Source organism: Ictalurus punctatus, chromosome 18, assembly GCF_001660625.3.
Source record: "Ictalurus punctatus breed USDA103 chromosome 18, Coco_2.0, whole genome shotgun sequence".
Lineage (NCBI taxonomy): Eukaryota > Metazoa > Chordata > Actinopteri > Siluriformes > Ictaluridae > Ictalurus > Ictalurus punctatus.
Genome location: NC_030433.2, coordinates 24,278,899 through 24,294,891, shown reverse-complemented (window position 1 = coordinate 24,294,891; position 15,993 = coordinate 24,278,899).

The following is a 15,993-nucleotide window of genomic DNA, read 5'->3' as shown; positions in this document are numbered from 1 at the left end:
TCAGACAAATAGAATAAAATGGTTGTGGTAAATACTCAATGATATTTTTTTTAGATTTTGTCTTGATCTGCTGCCAAGAACGTTTGGAGTTGGGGTTGCATCTAAAATCAGTGAATATTAATCTTTCTTAGGATGTAGTACACACTACCGGTCGGAAGTTTACACACACTCATTCTGTAGTTTTATTTATTTTCTCCACATTTTAGAATAACAATAAAGTCGTCAAAACTCTGGAGTAACACAAACGGAACCATGGGAATTATGTCGTGATGAAAAGAAAAATCCAAAATAAATAAAAAATAATCGAGTGTTTTAGCAACTTCTAAGTCGACGCCTTTTTCGCCGAGAATTTCCAGAAATGTATTTCTCCCTGTTCTCCCTGTGCTTCGGGGGTTTCTTCCGGGTAACTCTAGTTTCCTCCCCCAGTCCAAAAACATGCGCTGTACGCTGACTGGCATTTCCAAATTGTCTGCAGTGTGTGAATGTGAACGCGAGCGTGATTGTGATTGTGCCCTGCGATGGGTTGGTATCTCGTCCAGGGTGTCCCCTACCTCGTGCCCCGAGTTCCCTGGCATAGGCTCCAGGTTCCCTGTGACCCTGTGTAGGATAAGCGGTATGAAAGATGGATGTCTTTATATAAAAAAAAAAAAAAAGGTTTAATTTGACCATCCGGAAGCGTGGCCATCGTGCATGAAAGAGTTAAAAGGAAACATTTGTCTTGTGAAGCAGGGATGCATGTACATGTAATTATCAGGAGTGAGGAGAATTTCTCTAAATGGCAGGATAGAAAATTGGGGCTATATACAGAGAGATCTGGCAGCATTAGCATCACGGATGAGACAAATTATCCCGAGCAATGGAACCATCAGCTGCCACCTTCTCTTTTGGCTTTGAAATGCAGCGGAGGCGTACAATGGCTCCCCATTCAGCTATTCACCTCTGGGCAGAAAACCACTGGATAGGGTAATCACCTGCTTCACATAACAATGCTCTTTCCCCCCCACATTCCACAGATCAGGCTGTCTTCTGAAAGACACTGTGAAATTAGACACTGAACGTTTGAGGAGGTTATTCTACCTTTCTTTATGACTGACTGGAGAGATGTGAAATCACATGATTTCTCAATACGAGCTGTTTCTGAAGTGCCACTTATCCCTTCTGATGGCTGTGCGTGTGGCGCGGATTGAAGATCTGTTTATTTTCACTGTAATGTGACAGAGGAGAAGTTTCAATGCACAAACTTTCCATTATGTTTCCAGAGATACTGTACACTCGCCAAACCTGGAAAGGAGAAATCTTCATTTGTCTAGTTCCTGTGCCGACTGTAGCTCTTACAGATGTGGAACCAGGTGTGGTCTTCTGCTGTTGTAGTCTGTCTGCCTGAAAGTGTGACGTGTCGAGGTGCTTTTGGTTGTACCGAGTGGTTATTTGAGATACTGTAGCCTTCCTGTCAGCTCGGACCATGTCTGGTCATTCTGCGTCTAGAGTTGTGCAGGAAATTGCAGGAGATCAGCAGTTTCTGAAAATACTGAGATCACCAAGACCCCCCCCCCCCCCGCCCCCCCGCCCCCCCGCCCCTCCAGACTTCTGATATTTGATGACTGTGAACATTAACCGAAGCTCGACCTTTATCTGCGTGATATTACGGATCGCATGAAAAAAAATAATAACCTGCCGCCGTGTGATTGGCTGATTGGATAATTGCAGGAATAACTAAAGTGGCTAGGACGTGTATATTGATTCATTTTAAAATAGCATGAACCACAAGATAAATCAAACACTTGCAGTCGTTCTGTTCTGTTTTCTCAGTGCTTTCCAGCGTTCCAGAGAGAAAGGTGCTATGCAGCGAGAATACATTTGGGAGAGCAGTTAGAAATCTGCTGAAAACTAACTTTACCCAGAGGTTATGGAGAACTCTGCGTTCGGAGGAAGGAAGTAATGTTTTTATTTACAGCGTTGCAGTGGGAATAACTCATTTCTCTAAGCTCTTTTCAGTCCAAGTTACTTTGAGTTTGCGTTATTGCTCACGCTATCCAGGGAGCGCGATTAGCATCTCAAATCACATTCTGGTGTATTAAATAATATGTAAAATACTGCCAGCTGTGTAAAATACTTCACGCAGTGAACTAGCTTACTCTTTAGAGCGCTAGCGTGCATTTTGGACTTTACAAAAATCTCATTAGATTTCTACAGTGATTCAGTGAATTTATAGAACTGACAGAAGCGATAAAGTTTAATGCACATCAAGTTACTGTACTGTATTCCCTCAATAACAGCAGTTTATTATGTCCTTAAGGAATCCTGCTGGGGACGACAAAGAGCATGCAAATGGTTATGCTAATGCAATAACATCTTTATGAAGTTATAAAGAAACTCTAGCATCAGCTCATAGTAGTGCGTTTGCTGGTTTTCTCAGCGCGCGGCAGCAAGTAAAACTAAAGTCGAAAGTCATGACTGAGGCAGGGCCGCTGTCCCGACCATACCGGCGGGAGCGATGCGAAGTGTTCTGCAATTATTTCCCAGTCTTGCTGCTTACATTCTTTTCTCATAGCGACAGAGCTAGTGGAAAAGAAAGATTCATCAGAATGGGAGGACTTGGGAATCTCAGCTTGAACGCCAACAGTTTCGCCATTGATTTTTTTGCTTATTCTCTCCTCCTGGGTATTTTCTTTCGACTAGCTGAGCTGGCTACCGAGGAGGAAAGGCACATAAAGCAGCTTGTGAGACAGCAGTGAAGCAAATAATCAGGTTCTGGGCTTCCAGTGTGCTGTTGAGTGCCAGAGACCGGACAGAAAGCAGCATGTTTCGCTCAGCTTGAGTGAAATTTACTATGAAGAACACAATTGCTCTAAGTATATGTAGTTCTAACGTCTCTGAGGTTAACAACTGGACACAAGCCGTAATCATACTGAACGTCTACTGAAAGACTCCTGATACCGTATTGTCATTTATGATGATGTTTTGTTGTTGTTGTTGTTGTTGTTGTTGTTGTTGTTGTTTTTAATGCCTCCACCACGGGATGATTTTGGGTTGTCAGTGTGGTTGAACGTTTGTACGATTTATACGGAGACATCACTGTACCCCGCAGATGAACGGATTAGATTTTGGAATTGATCCAAACCGGATCAAGGTCACAGAACTGTCTCAGATATTTTCTTTAATCTTCCTTCATGTTTGAAGTACATTTTAATCTTATTTGAGGCAAACAAGTTAGTATTACATTACATTACATTCATGGCATTTGGCAGACGCCCGTATCCAGAGCGACTTACATCTATCTCATTTTTACAACTGAAGCAGTTGAGGGTTAAGGGCCTTGCCCAAGTAATAGCTTGGTAGCCTTGGGGCTTGAACTTATGACCTTCTGATCAGTAACCCAGAGCCTTTAACCACTGAGTCCAGAGAGACTTACAGAAGTGCTTTGAAGTCTGGATCAATAAATACATCCTGATACTGGTTCACTGGGTCACAGACTTAAGAGTACTATCAGTCTAAAAAATGTAATTATATAAATTCTAATTGTGTTTGTATCCGTCTGTGACATTTTCTAACAAATTTTGTCTATTTCCCAAAATATAAACAAACAAAAAGTAGCATAAACACAGGTAACAAAGTAACATAAACCACATTGAACCTGACCAGGCCGATGAATGAGTGAATGAATGAATGAATGAATGAGTGAATGAATGAATGAATGAGTGAATGAATGAATGGATGAATGAATGAATGGATGAATGAATGAATGAGTGAATGAGTGAATGAGTGAATGAGTGAATGAGTGAGTGAATGAATGAGTGAATGAATGAATGAGTGAATGAGTGAATGAATGAATGAGTGAATGAGTGAATGAATGAGTGAATGAGTGAATGAGTGAATGAATGAATGAGTGAGTGAATGAATGAATGAATGAGTGAATGAGTGAATGAGTGAATGAATGAGTGAATGAGTGAATGAGTGAATGAATGAGTGAATGAGTGAATGAGTGAATGAATGAATGAGTGAACGAATGAATGAATGCTGTAAATGCTGCACAGAGCAAATTATTTTCATATCAATGGCTCCTTCTTTCTCCCGTTTTTGGCTATTAAATGAATTATTTATTTAGAGTTCTTATAATTACGAGCCTGTATGACCGGTCAGTTCAGTCGAATAGATTTAACTCAAACCTCAAAAACACAAAAGCATGTTGGCCTATTAATAACATCAACATGAATATACTGTGTTCTGTTTCTGTTGGAAGCTCCATGCTTCCGATACATCGTCGGAATACAGTACGGTTATTTAAATTACGCATTTAAATAATGAGCCTAATATTCAAATAGTTTGATCATGTGCATAAACAACCTGGACTGATAGGGTCTGTGAAATTTATTTCACAGTTAAAGGGGTCCCCGTCTTCGGTAAGAACCCGTCTGGAAACCCGTGGTGTAATACACAAGCCGATATGAAAAAAAGAAAAGAAAGGCTTATTAAATCTTGGAAATCAGAGCGCGGACTACAACTCTGAGATCCCGTAGAGCGGAAAATCCCTCGCTTAATCCTCGTTTCCGAAATGAAATATGAACGCTAATTAGCGTAAGCAAAATGACCTCTGCGGCAGAACGCACATGGTCTTATACATGACATCATTTTACAACAGCAGGGAGAATATTTGTAAACTCCAGGAAAAGAAATCACCTGAATCAGAATCTCATTTTGTAGAGGAGCTGTTAGACGTTAGCCTAAAGTATTACTATGCTAATGGATGTTGTGGTGAATAAATCATCCTGACTTACAGACACTTCACTTCTTTTATGCTACCTGAACTTTCTCTCTCGCTCGCACTTGCGTAAATCACCACACACGGCTCTGCAGTGGGAAATGGGGACGACTCGGAATGATGTAGTCGCGCATTTCACCATCCTGTGAATCAGAACCGAAGTGAAATGTGTCATATTGCAGTTTTTCCGCGCAGTTCATTACGGTTCTCACATTACGGACTGGGTCCTCAGTGTGTGATTAGTCAAGTCAAACTAAATGTGCCCTTTCCCTTGAGAACAAACCATGAAACTAAAGAGGATTTTGCCCTGTCTGTGCCATGCCTGTGCTCCTCTGCTTTTGGCTTTCAGTTGCGGTTTAGCCATGGTCTCAGTTTCATTGAAATCAGGCTTGGGGAGTAAAGCTTCTATTTTCAAACGGGTCTCTACTAATCAGTGTCTCTATCCTCACCTATGGTGAAAAGCTGTGGGTAGTGACAGAAAGAATAAGGTCGAAAGTACGGGTCACGCAAACGAGAGCGAGTAGCTCAGCGATCCTAGAGAACCTTGGAGTGGAGTCACTGCTCGTCCGAATTCAGAGGAACCGGTTGAGGAGCTTTGGCCTTGGAATCAGTTCAGCGTTCTCGAGGTCGAGATCTTCACCTTCCAACAGATTCGGAGACGAACTGCTTACTAACTAAAGGCTCGTAATACCATAATTTATGGTATAATGTGAACAATGGAATCAGTTGTTTATGCTTTCACTTTGTCCCCAACTTGGTTTTCCTCTATTCTCTTTGTCTGCTTTACATTTTCTATCACGTGTTCCTTTGATTCGAGTTTTGATTAACAGATTTTACAGCATTACAGAACTTCCAGACTTCCCTATCCTTGGCCGCAGATTCCAGCGCCTCCTGGGGGTTCCCCAGACGTTCCCAGACAACTGTGTGTCATGATCTTGATCATGATCTGAGGTTCTACCCCAGGGTCTTTATCCAGTGGGATGTGCCTGATACATCATTACTGGGAGCTAATGCCCCCTAACCTAATCCAAGTCTGAAGTATACTTTAGATTACTTGTTTAGTTTAATGTACTCTTTAGATTACAGACATGCGCTGCACGGTACAGCACAAATGTTTTCTTTTATAGTGTTTCCAGTTAGGAATCATGCGAGAATGTGTGATGGCGTGAATATAACTTGATCGAAGCGAATAAAACGCTTTGCGCACGTGTTAACTGGATATTCATGGTAAAACGCCACATTGCTGAAGGCTGAAGCGTAATGGATGCAAGGGTTTTTTTTCACCTCTGCAAGCATGTAAATAAGTAATCCGTGAATTGTTTCGCATTAAAAATGCCATTTTAACCAAGTCTTGCCTCCTGTAGAAGTGACACACTGAACAATGACAGATTCATCATTTTCTATATCTCAGACCATCGTCTATATCTAGCATCGTCATTCGGAACGCAAGAGCTCTAGTACGCCTCTGGCTAAACTCTGAGCAACTGCATCTTCAGCCTGAGACGCTGTAGATGTTCTGTTAAGATCATCTACACAAACAACTGCACAAAATAGATCAAGGAAAGACTGTTTGAAGCTCAATGCATAATGATGTGCCTGGTGGCAGTTAGCTGTAGAAGAAATGCTGTCTCTTGAAATGCTATTCATCACGTAATAAAAGAAATACATAATCTCTGAACAGACAGTGCTTTATAATAAAAGGAGAAACAACAGCATTTGAAGAGATGTGTTTTGTCGTATCAAGATGAATAGAGCTTGTACTTGTAAATAAAAACAAACTCCCGTCTATCTCAGAGTAGGAATCTGTTCCCGTGCAGCCGAGGTTTCCTGGACCTCTACGAGCACCGGATTCGAGGTGTAATCGGCACCTTATGAAAAGATTCAAGGTGCCAGGTGTCTATGTGCAGATAAAGCGACCCAGCAGCCTCAACCCATCATCCATGAATTAACGAGTACGGTCATCTCAGGAGGAGTTTCGTATCTTCCGTCATCTGTCACGTGTCACTGTTCACTAATCTACAAGATGTCGCTATAGTCCATTTCGCACGGTGGTTCAGCCGCAGTGTCAGGTTGTGCATATATGTTAACATTCAACAAATGTTACACTTCATAAACCCCTCATTTACAACTCTATACATTCTAAATTCTGCTGAAATGCTAAAGACGTCTTTTTAATGACCAGCGATTTAAAAGAGTCACTGTTTGACAGATAGAAGTTGATGTTCTGTTGATTCACTCGCCTTTCGAAATGTTTCGTGATCGTGGTGTGGCGTGCTCACTATCCCATTTAGCGCCATAGAGTTATTATTGCACCTAGTGGTTAAAAATGGGAACTGCAACAGACTCTAATAAATAGAGAGAGGCCCAATGGGACAGGCATCACGCTGCCCCATGCTCATTTTATAAACATTTTCATCAGAGGAGGAGCAGCGGACAGGGTTGCCAGGGTCACATTTTTATAACAAATTGAGATAAATTAAAAAATCATCCACATCCGCCAAGAACTGTTTTTATAGCAAACAATCAGAATTGAATCTAATACATTTCTCCAAACAAAAGTGTAAGTGCAGACAGTGTGTCTATGATGTACAGAACCATTTCTATTGTAAGATATATTGTAAAGGTTGGGAGAAGGAAAGGGGGATTATGGAGTGGAAAGTATCTGTACACAATATCTGAAATGCGTGCGCAACACAGTGACTTTGTTTCCCCACACAATGGCTGAGAAAAAGAAGACAAATTTAAATGTCTCCCTTTTCCAATGTCTACATTTTTTGGGATAGTTTTAATCTTTTGTGTGTTTTTTTTTTTTTGAACATTTTTCAGAAACCTGGCAACCCTGGTTAATGATATTAACCTCCAATGAACCACTTAACACAATGACTGCCTGTTACTCTAAAAAAAAAAAATAATAAAAAAAAATAATAATAATTCACTAGATTGTATCCTATAGCGTCAATCAAGTGTGATAGCTTCTCGACTTTTTGTTTGAGGCTACGTCTTTATTATTAATGTCGTCCTGCAACAGAAAATCTAGCGTAGCTGTAAAACAGACTGCATTCTGCAGTGAAACCATCAATCCTGAACAAGAACCAAAACAGACTAAATGGGTTAAAAAGAAGAATGGATATGAAGTTGAAATTATTTATCAGATCACGGAGATGGATTTGGGGTGAGCGTGTTGGTGCTGGCCGGGTTGAATCACTACCTCTCGCACCAATTTCCGAAAATCCTTCTTGACACACACGTTCAGTTGAATAAAAATGAGGCTGCCATGGCGATGAGGGCTGGGGAATCAATCACTGTTGACAGGGTCTATTAGGTGGCAGCTGGTGACACAACATGACGTTTGCTAAGCGTGTGCAATTTCACCTTCCACCATTACTTCTTCGACTCTCTCCACAAAAATATAATGCGAGCGAACTCTGTAAAATATATGGGCATCGGAGAGCAGGAGATCAGTAATGGTGTGACGGATGATATCTATTTCTGTGTCATGTTGTGTGTTATTTTCTTTATTATGTTGAATGAAGCAGCAAAGATAAAATGACAAGATAAGATATCATCGTGCAGAAAAGCCCTCAGCATCCCTACTGTATATTTGGTTCCATATGCTGGAAACACGCTCTTAATAACGGTCTTGATAATGCTCCGAAAAAGATATTTAAAAGCTCTCAAACGGTGTACCTGGCTTTCAAAAACACTTTTTCATGACAGGTAATTTTGCAGCGTTTGACTCCGTGCTTCGAGACGCAATTGATCATAGACGCGGAGGTGGCAAGTGCGTTCTCGGCAATTTTTTGCAACCCAAGGTGAAATAAAAAGTTTCACCCTCCATTATTCATCCGAAAGTGATGAAATGTGTACAAACTCATTCAGATTTTTGATTCGATGTGCTGCCGAGAAACCGCTCCCGCGACCGTAATCTATGAATAAAACACAGTCATTGCTATTCAGCATTTGCAGCTAGCGTAACGCTAGTATATGGGTCATTCGGTGTCTGCTCTGCCACGCTTTGCACGGAAGGCCGACGAAAAGCCCGTTTAAGTCGTATTTACTAGTTTGCGTGAAAACTATAAACTCCATCGTGAATGGTTTTTTTCGACATCATCAGTCACGCCTATTACTGTCACTTACCGCCGTTAGAACGTTCGCCTTTCGGAATATACTTCCTTTCAACATCTACATTAGCATCTACGAATAAACAAATAAGCAAATCGTTCGGGATTTATGAGAGCTGTATATTGTAAACATACTGCATCTGTCTATAAGAAGAAGAAGAACAAAAACAAAGCGATTTTCCTCCACAGCATGCTGCTCATCTGGTCGTTTTAACGCATTACATGAAATTACCATCAGTTCCCCCAGGAATCATTAATTATACTATTAAACTACTTGAAAGTACAGTTGTTTTAGAGAGATTAGTTCTTGCTTATTTTAGATCTTATTAAACAAACCATTATTTTTAAATAAATAAATAAATAAATAAATAAAGTCCCAAAATTTTGTGTTTTTAATTGTTCACCGCTCCCTACACTGGTGCTACTGGAGAAGATGGTCATTCACTTGAGATTTGGAGAATCAATTTAACCTAAACTGGCAGGGACTTACATAAACCGAGTAACGCAACAGTGAAACAATTGGCCAAGAAATCAGTGTGTGTATGCGGAGTGTTTCAGAGGACAGCTGCTTCACGTTAAAAACAGATACGGGTCATTTGCAGTGATGCAGGTGAATCATCAAGAGAGGCAGATCCGATCTGAGAACGTAGCCTTTACTTAGGCCTTAGTGAATTCACAGTGTAGCGGCCTGCACCTTTAATAGGAAAAGAAAGTCACAGCACATTAACTCAATCTTAAGGCTAAGTCTAAAGATCAAAGGGTTTCCACTTCGCTCACCTCAAAGCTGGGCTTATGAATGATAAGCATTTTTTCCAAAGGTGTGTCTGAAAACATCGATCATTCAGCATGTTTCAACATTCATCTAAATATCAAACCAAAACAAAAGGCTCTGGATTTTGGTCGTGCTTGGGAGAACACAGGAGAAAACACGCATGTTTGCTTAAACTGGGTCCAAATCCAAGCTTCTGTAGGCAAAGCAGCAGAGCGCTCTCCACTGGGGAGCAATGTCTTTGTTGGTACGAAGTGGTTTTGCCCCTACATCGTCTACATCGACTTCCCGTTCTGCACTGCACTGTCTACCAGGTCCTGCCTGGATATTTTCGTCTCTGAATAGTTTACCTCCAGCGTATCTCACTGATCTGGGCCGAGTCGGGCCGATTCCTAATCCCCAGAATAACATGCTGCTTAGTTTTTGCCAAAACTGTTGGCCGTATCCCAGAGAACATCAGGAACACAAGCTCAATGGGTGTTCAAATTAAAATGAAAAGCTTTATGTAGATGCAGATATCCTCGTATATTCATGATGAATGTTTCTTTAAGATGTTTCATCATAAATTCCTTTACATGGAGTAGAAATAATACTAAAAAAAAAATACCAAAAACCCCGAAATAGTTATTATTATTATCGTCATTACTAGAAGTGCAGCAAACTTTTGCAGCCACTGATCTGGAGGTTTTCATGCTTCCATGGAAACAGAAATTTCGTACAGAAATGTCTTGGTCAAGCAAAGACAACGCCACGGACGCAGTGAGAGCAGAAAAATGAGCTGGGAAAGTGAATGACAAAAAGAAAGACAAGAAATCAACATTAGAATTCAGGAAGCGGCCTGATATTGTGGATCATAAAACCTCTTCTGGTCATCATGTTCATAGAAAGTCCTCCGTGCTGTCGTTGCTAAGAAACTCCATGCACTTGGAGGCGCGCTCGCATGTCACACATTAAATGTTATGGCTCTCATCACAGTGTCGGGGCATCGACATCTGCACACCACGAGACCTCTTCTACTCTTCAGCTCAAGACCGACACACTTGATTTGTCCGTTCACGCCTCTGTGGCTGTCGCCGCGTGATATTCAGACCCAAACAGCAAAACGACTTTTTTTTTTTTTTAATATAAATCAACTTTGAACAAACCTTACTGCTTTTTCCACAGCCTGCCCTCTGAAGAGCTTTCATTTAATGTGGGAAACTAAACTCCTCTATTAAATTTATATATATATATATATATATATTATAACACTTCAAATATGTATGATGAAGCTGCCTATAGAAACTAAAGGGCAAGATTTAATTTTAACCAGCCGAATTTAATATTGCTCTTATTGATTTTCTGTTTAATACAGCCGAAAGGGCAAACATTAAACAACAGCAACAAGCGAAATCTGGCCTAACTGAAAATCTTCACTAAACTGTAAGTTTTATTATTTTTGAATCATAATCAATCCTCTATTAAAAGTCAGAGGTAGGCCAAACAGACTCACACAAACAACAAAAAAAAGAGTGTGCAACTAGCCTTCTTAATATCAGTCTTCTTACAAAAAAACATTCTCCACCAACTCAGGAAGAATAAGGATCAAGCTCACCGGTCCTTTTAATCAGAAGAGCTTCAACATGAGTTAATAAATCTTCCTGGATATGGTTCCAGTAGACCTCCAGTAGATCTCCAGTAGACCTCCAGTAGATCATCCAGTGATCCACAGATCGTCTATTAGCCTTTAAGTGCATCCAAGTTCTTTTTCTTCTTTTTTTTTTTATTTTAAAAAAGCTCCTTCCTCCTTTTCTTGGTCCTTTAGTCTGTTGTTCTTTTTTCCCTCCAAAACAGACTCCGCCTCCTTGTCTTTTTCCACCAGGCCACACCCTAATAAGGATCAGCCAAGACAGCCATTATGCTGCTGTAGCACTTGCATATGTTCATTTTATAACAAGTAATCTATTGCTAATTAGACGAGTCAACAAAAAAAAAACCCATAAACACATGCTTTAAGTTGTAGCATTTATTTATTAGTTATTGTTCACGTCCAGTGGCACGACTCTATTATTAATTGTCTTCTCTCACATCATTAAGTTTTAAGCGTTATTTTTTATGAACTATTTTATTAATTATTTTTTTATTAACTCACACCAGCTTTTACGCATAATGTGGTATTCATTAACAAATGTTAGTTCATAAAAAATGTTCATCTCCGACGAGTTTGTTTAAATTGATGTCTAAGGAGACACGAGTGTGAACCTCGAACCCAGAAATCGCATAATTGGCTAAGAGTTACTGCAATTTTAGATACTTTATCGAATTTAAATAGCTTATTTATTGTAACTGCATGCACATTTCAGGTTTCATATTGATGGCTTAAAGGAAGTGATCCAAATACTAATTCATTCTATAACAGGAGGAAGAGTTAGTCTGTGCTTATGGTGGCCGATGCGCTGCAGTGGCTGAGCTGGCGTTACTGGAAGACGGAAGACCACGACGTCGTTTAGTCATCAGTTTGTTGTTCAGCTCATTGTGAGCTTTGTGGGCGTTACTAAATGTAAATCACTGTCATTATTAGGGATGTAACTGAATACAAATACAGATACAGATACATATATATATATATATATATATATATAGTTTTGTATTTCCATCAGTGGATTTCTCTATTAGCGGGACCTAAACGGTGCCTTACTAAGCATGATTTCGATATGTGATTTAGATTGAGATATATATGAGGTTGAGGTTGTTAATCAGCCATTTAACAATAAATCTGTTAACCAGCCGAAACATATTACTTATCGAGCACCGAAGAGACGACGGTCCTGTCCTACTACTAGAAATGTTCTGGGACATCCATTACACAACAGGAGGATCGTAGCACATCTCAATTCTCACAAAGATGCGTTCTGTGTCCTTCCGAGTTCGTGCTTCCTAGGTCGCCTGGCAAGACCGGTCTTCACCAGAACGCGAGTCCCTTCTTTTTGTGTTCTTAGAATTGAGAAACAGCCGTGGTCTCGGTCTCCACCGAGAGTCTGTAAAAATAATGTTCGTGTTGTTTTTTCTTTTCTCATACACAAAGTTTGACATAAAGTATTTCCTGCTTCTAGAAAACAGTGTAAATATCGACAGAAGGCATGAGTGATTGAAAAGTATTAGATGGTTTTCGTTCTCAATCGTGAATCGTGTTTTCATTTGGACTCGATCTTGACTCGATCTTTGTACATTCCTGGTTTCGGACTTGTCTTTGATTTGACAATGGTGGTCTCGACTACAGCCCTAGTGAATACACCGCTCATCATGATGTACCTAACCCTAATCATTTATTGGAGTTGAACCTATCTCTGGCTAATTTGTGCCCTAAATTCATGAAAGGCGACTCAGCCAGGCAGAACTAATTTGGCCAGACTCACTTCTACTTTCCCTGGATAATAGTCCTGCCAAGAGAAGTGAGTGAGTGATGTTCTTATTATTAGCAACCATACAATTATACTAAAGCATGTGGTGCAAAAAAAAAAAAAAAAAAGAAAGAAAAGAAAACTTGACAGACAAATCTTTTCATATTTCCACCTACCCCAGGGTTTTTCTTTTTTGTTGAGGATAATCTGTGCCATCCACCTCCCCGCTGGCTCAGCAACACGCTGCTTCATGACGGAGAAGAATGTGCAAGTGCAGCATGAAAGGTTACACTCACTCAGACATTTCCCAGTGCTGCTGTCTCTATTGAGGATGCTTTTGAAAGGCGTGCCTCTGTCTCCTGGCTGCTAACAAGTACCTCAGCAAATTCATTCTCCCGCTACAGTATTTTACGTCCCAAAATCCTGAGCTCCATAACAAACAGCCAGTTCCCAGGCGAGTCAAAACAATCAGGGCGTTTCACAGTACGCTCTGTTGTAAATAAACCTGCGCAAACACACATTACAGACAAAAAATCGCCACTTTGTTTGGAGGAGCTCTGAAGGAGGGCACTCGATTTTTATTTATCTCGAGAAATAAATACACCGAGAAAGTCTTTGTCATGAAGAATGCATGAGGAAAGAGTGTGGGAGGGAGTCTCATCCATTATCATTGATTTACTGAGTAGGAGGATCATTTGAATGGGGAAATCGAGTGAGAGACTCGGGACCCGAGTGGACGCGGTGGAGAGATAGTGATAACGCTGTGAATTAGTCCGTGGCGGCTCGTCCATAGAGGCAGGTGTTGCAAAGAAATGCTGCTGTTTGACAGGTGTAAGTCCATGTCCCGTTGATTAGTGCGCATTAGTGCAGTGTGCTCGCCTCCCCAATTAGACCAACAGAGTTATTATTGCACCTAGGGGTCAAAAATGGGAACTGCAACAAGTGCTAATAAATAAAGGCCCATTGGGGCGGGACTCATCCTGCCCCATGCTCACTCTATGACTTCAGAATTGCACCAATTGCTTATAAAATGTAATAGTGTGCCGTGATCGAAAAGGTTGCGCCTCTATAAGTTTGATGATGTTTGATCATCCGGTGTCGGTCCACTGTGTTTTCTCAAGTCGAGAGTCGATGCAGCGTCTCCCAGCAGATTTTAGAGAGCTTCATGCTTCCGTCTGCTGACGAGCTTTATGGAGACGCTGATTTCCTTTTCCAGCAGGACTCGGCACCTGCCACAGTGCCAAAACTTCTAGTAACTGGTTTACTGACCGTGGTGTTACTGTGCTCGATCGTCCAGCCACCTCGCCTGACCCGAACCCCATAGAGAATCTACGAGAGACACCAGACCCGACGATACAGACGAGCTGAAGGCTGCGATCAAACCAAGCTGGGCTTCCAGAACACCTCAGCAGCGCCACACGCTGATCGCCTCCACGCCACGCCGCACCGATGCAGTCATTCCTGCACAAGGATTAAAACCCCGACCGAGTATCAGCGCATAAATTAACATACTTTATCAGGTCAATATTTCTGAATAATAAATTCTTCATTCTAATACTTTGAGCTGCTGGATTTTTGATTTCCGTGAGCCGTAAGTCGTGATCATCGAGATTTAAAAAAAAAAAAAAAAGGCTTGAAATATTTCACTTTTCGTGGCAATGAACCTAGAATAAAATAAACTTTTCCACAAATCTATGAGACGCACCTGTAGTTTCACATGCTGTTCTGCTCTGAAGAAGAGATTCCTTGCTGCACGGTTGTTACCTGAGGCAAGCCTGAGAGGCTTCTGCTAGATCATGGTGTGATTATCTCAGCCCCGGGGAGCCGGATTTGTGTCCAGAGAATCGATGTCTAGGTTACTGTTGCAGCTTTGCTTTTTTAATGACACATGCCTGAGGCAAAGAGGCACAATACTTAATGGAGACCACAGAATTTTTGGAACTGTTTCTTTTACATTTTTTTTATACCCATTGTAGGCACCAGTTTGTAATTTTTCAAAGTTTCTTACCTTATCACAAAACTGTCTAGGAAATGGCTGATCATATTTCCACAGACGTAATTAGAGATGGTGGAGAGTGGAAAGAACAGCAGACTGGAAAGATTTTATTGAAATATGAGCTAAAACATATTTATTTTATAGTATTGTGGGCACTTTATATTTAACAGGTAAGTATGTGGTATTTAGGCTTGTGTGATATTTTAACCATTTAAAAATGTCACCGTTTGAAAGCCGATGTTCTGTTGGTTCTCTTGCTTTTCTAGATGTTGTATGATCGTGGTGCGGTGTGCTCACGTCCCCAGTTAGCTCCATAGAGTTATTATTGCACCTAGTGGTCAAAAATGGGAACTGAAACAAGCGCTAATAAATAGAGGCCCATTGGGGCAGGACTCACGCTGCCCCATGCTCACTTTATGAACAATTTCAGTGAAAGAGAAACAGTGGGTAGCAGAGTTAATGACAGGGTTGCCAGGGTCACTGTTTTTACACCTATGTGAGCTAGTTTAAAAACACTCACCAACCGCCAAGAGCTTATTTTATAGCAAATAATCAGAATTCAGTCTAATTGGTGTCTGCAAACAAAGGCAAAGTGTAAGTCAGACGGTGTGTACGGGCGAAGTCTGATTGCAACTCGACTTGGATAGCCATTGAGTTGTACATGGCATGAAATTTAGGCACTCACATATGTAGCTGGGGAACCTTTTGGTGTAAATGAGCTGATCGTGTGTTATTTAAATCAGTCCCTGTCTGGAATTTGTACAGAAGTTTTATAAAAGTCAGCCATGACTTTGCTGTTCTTCATTCAACGTTGTCAAAGGACACAATCGTTAACCCGTGTGTTCACTGAGAGGCAATGGCGGAATCACGCTGCCGTCACTTTAATTCCCATGCCGACTAGTTGACATCAAACTAAGAGATACAGGAACACCCATGACAGCCCGCTCCCTGCCTGCGCTCAGAGGGAG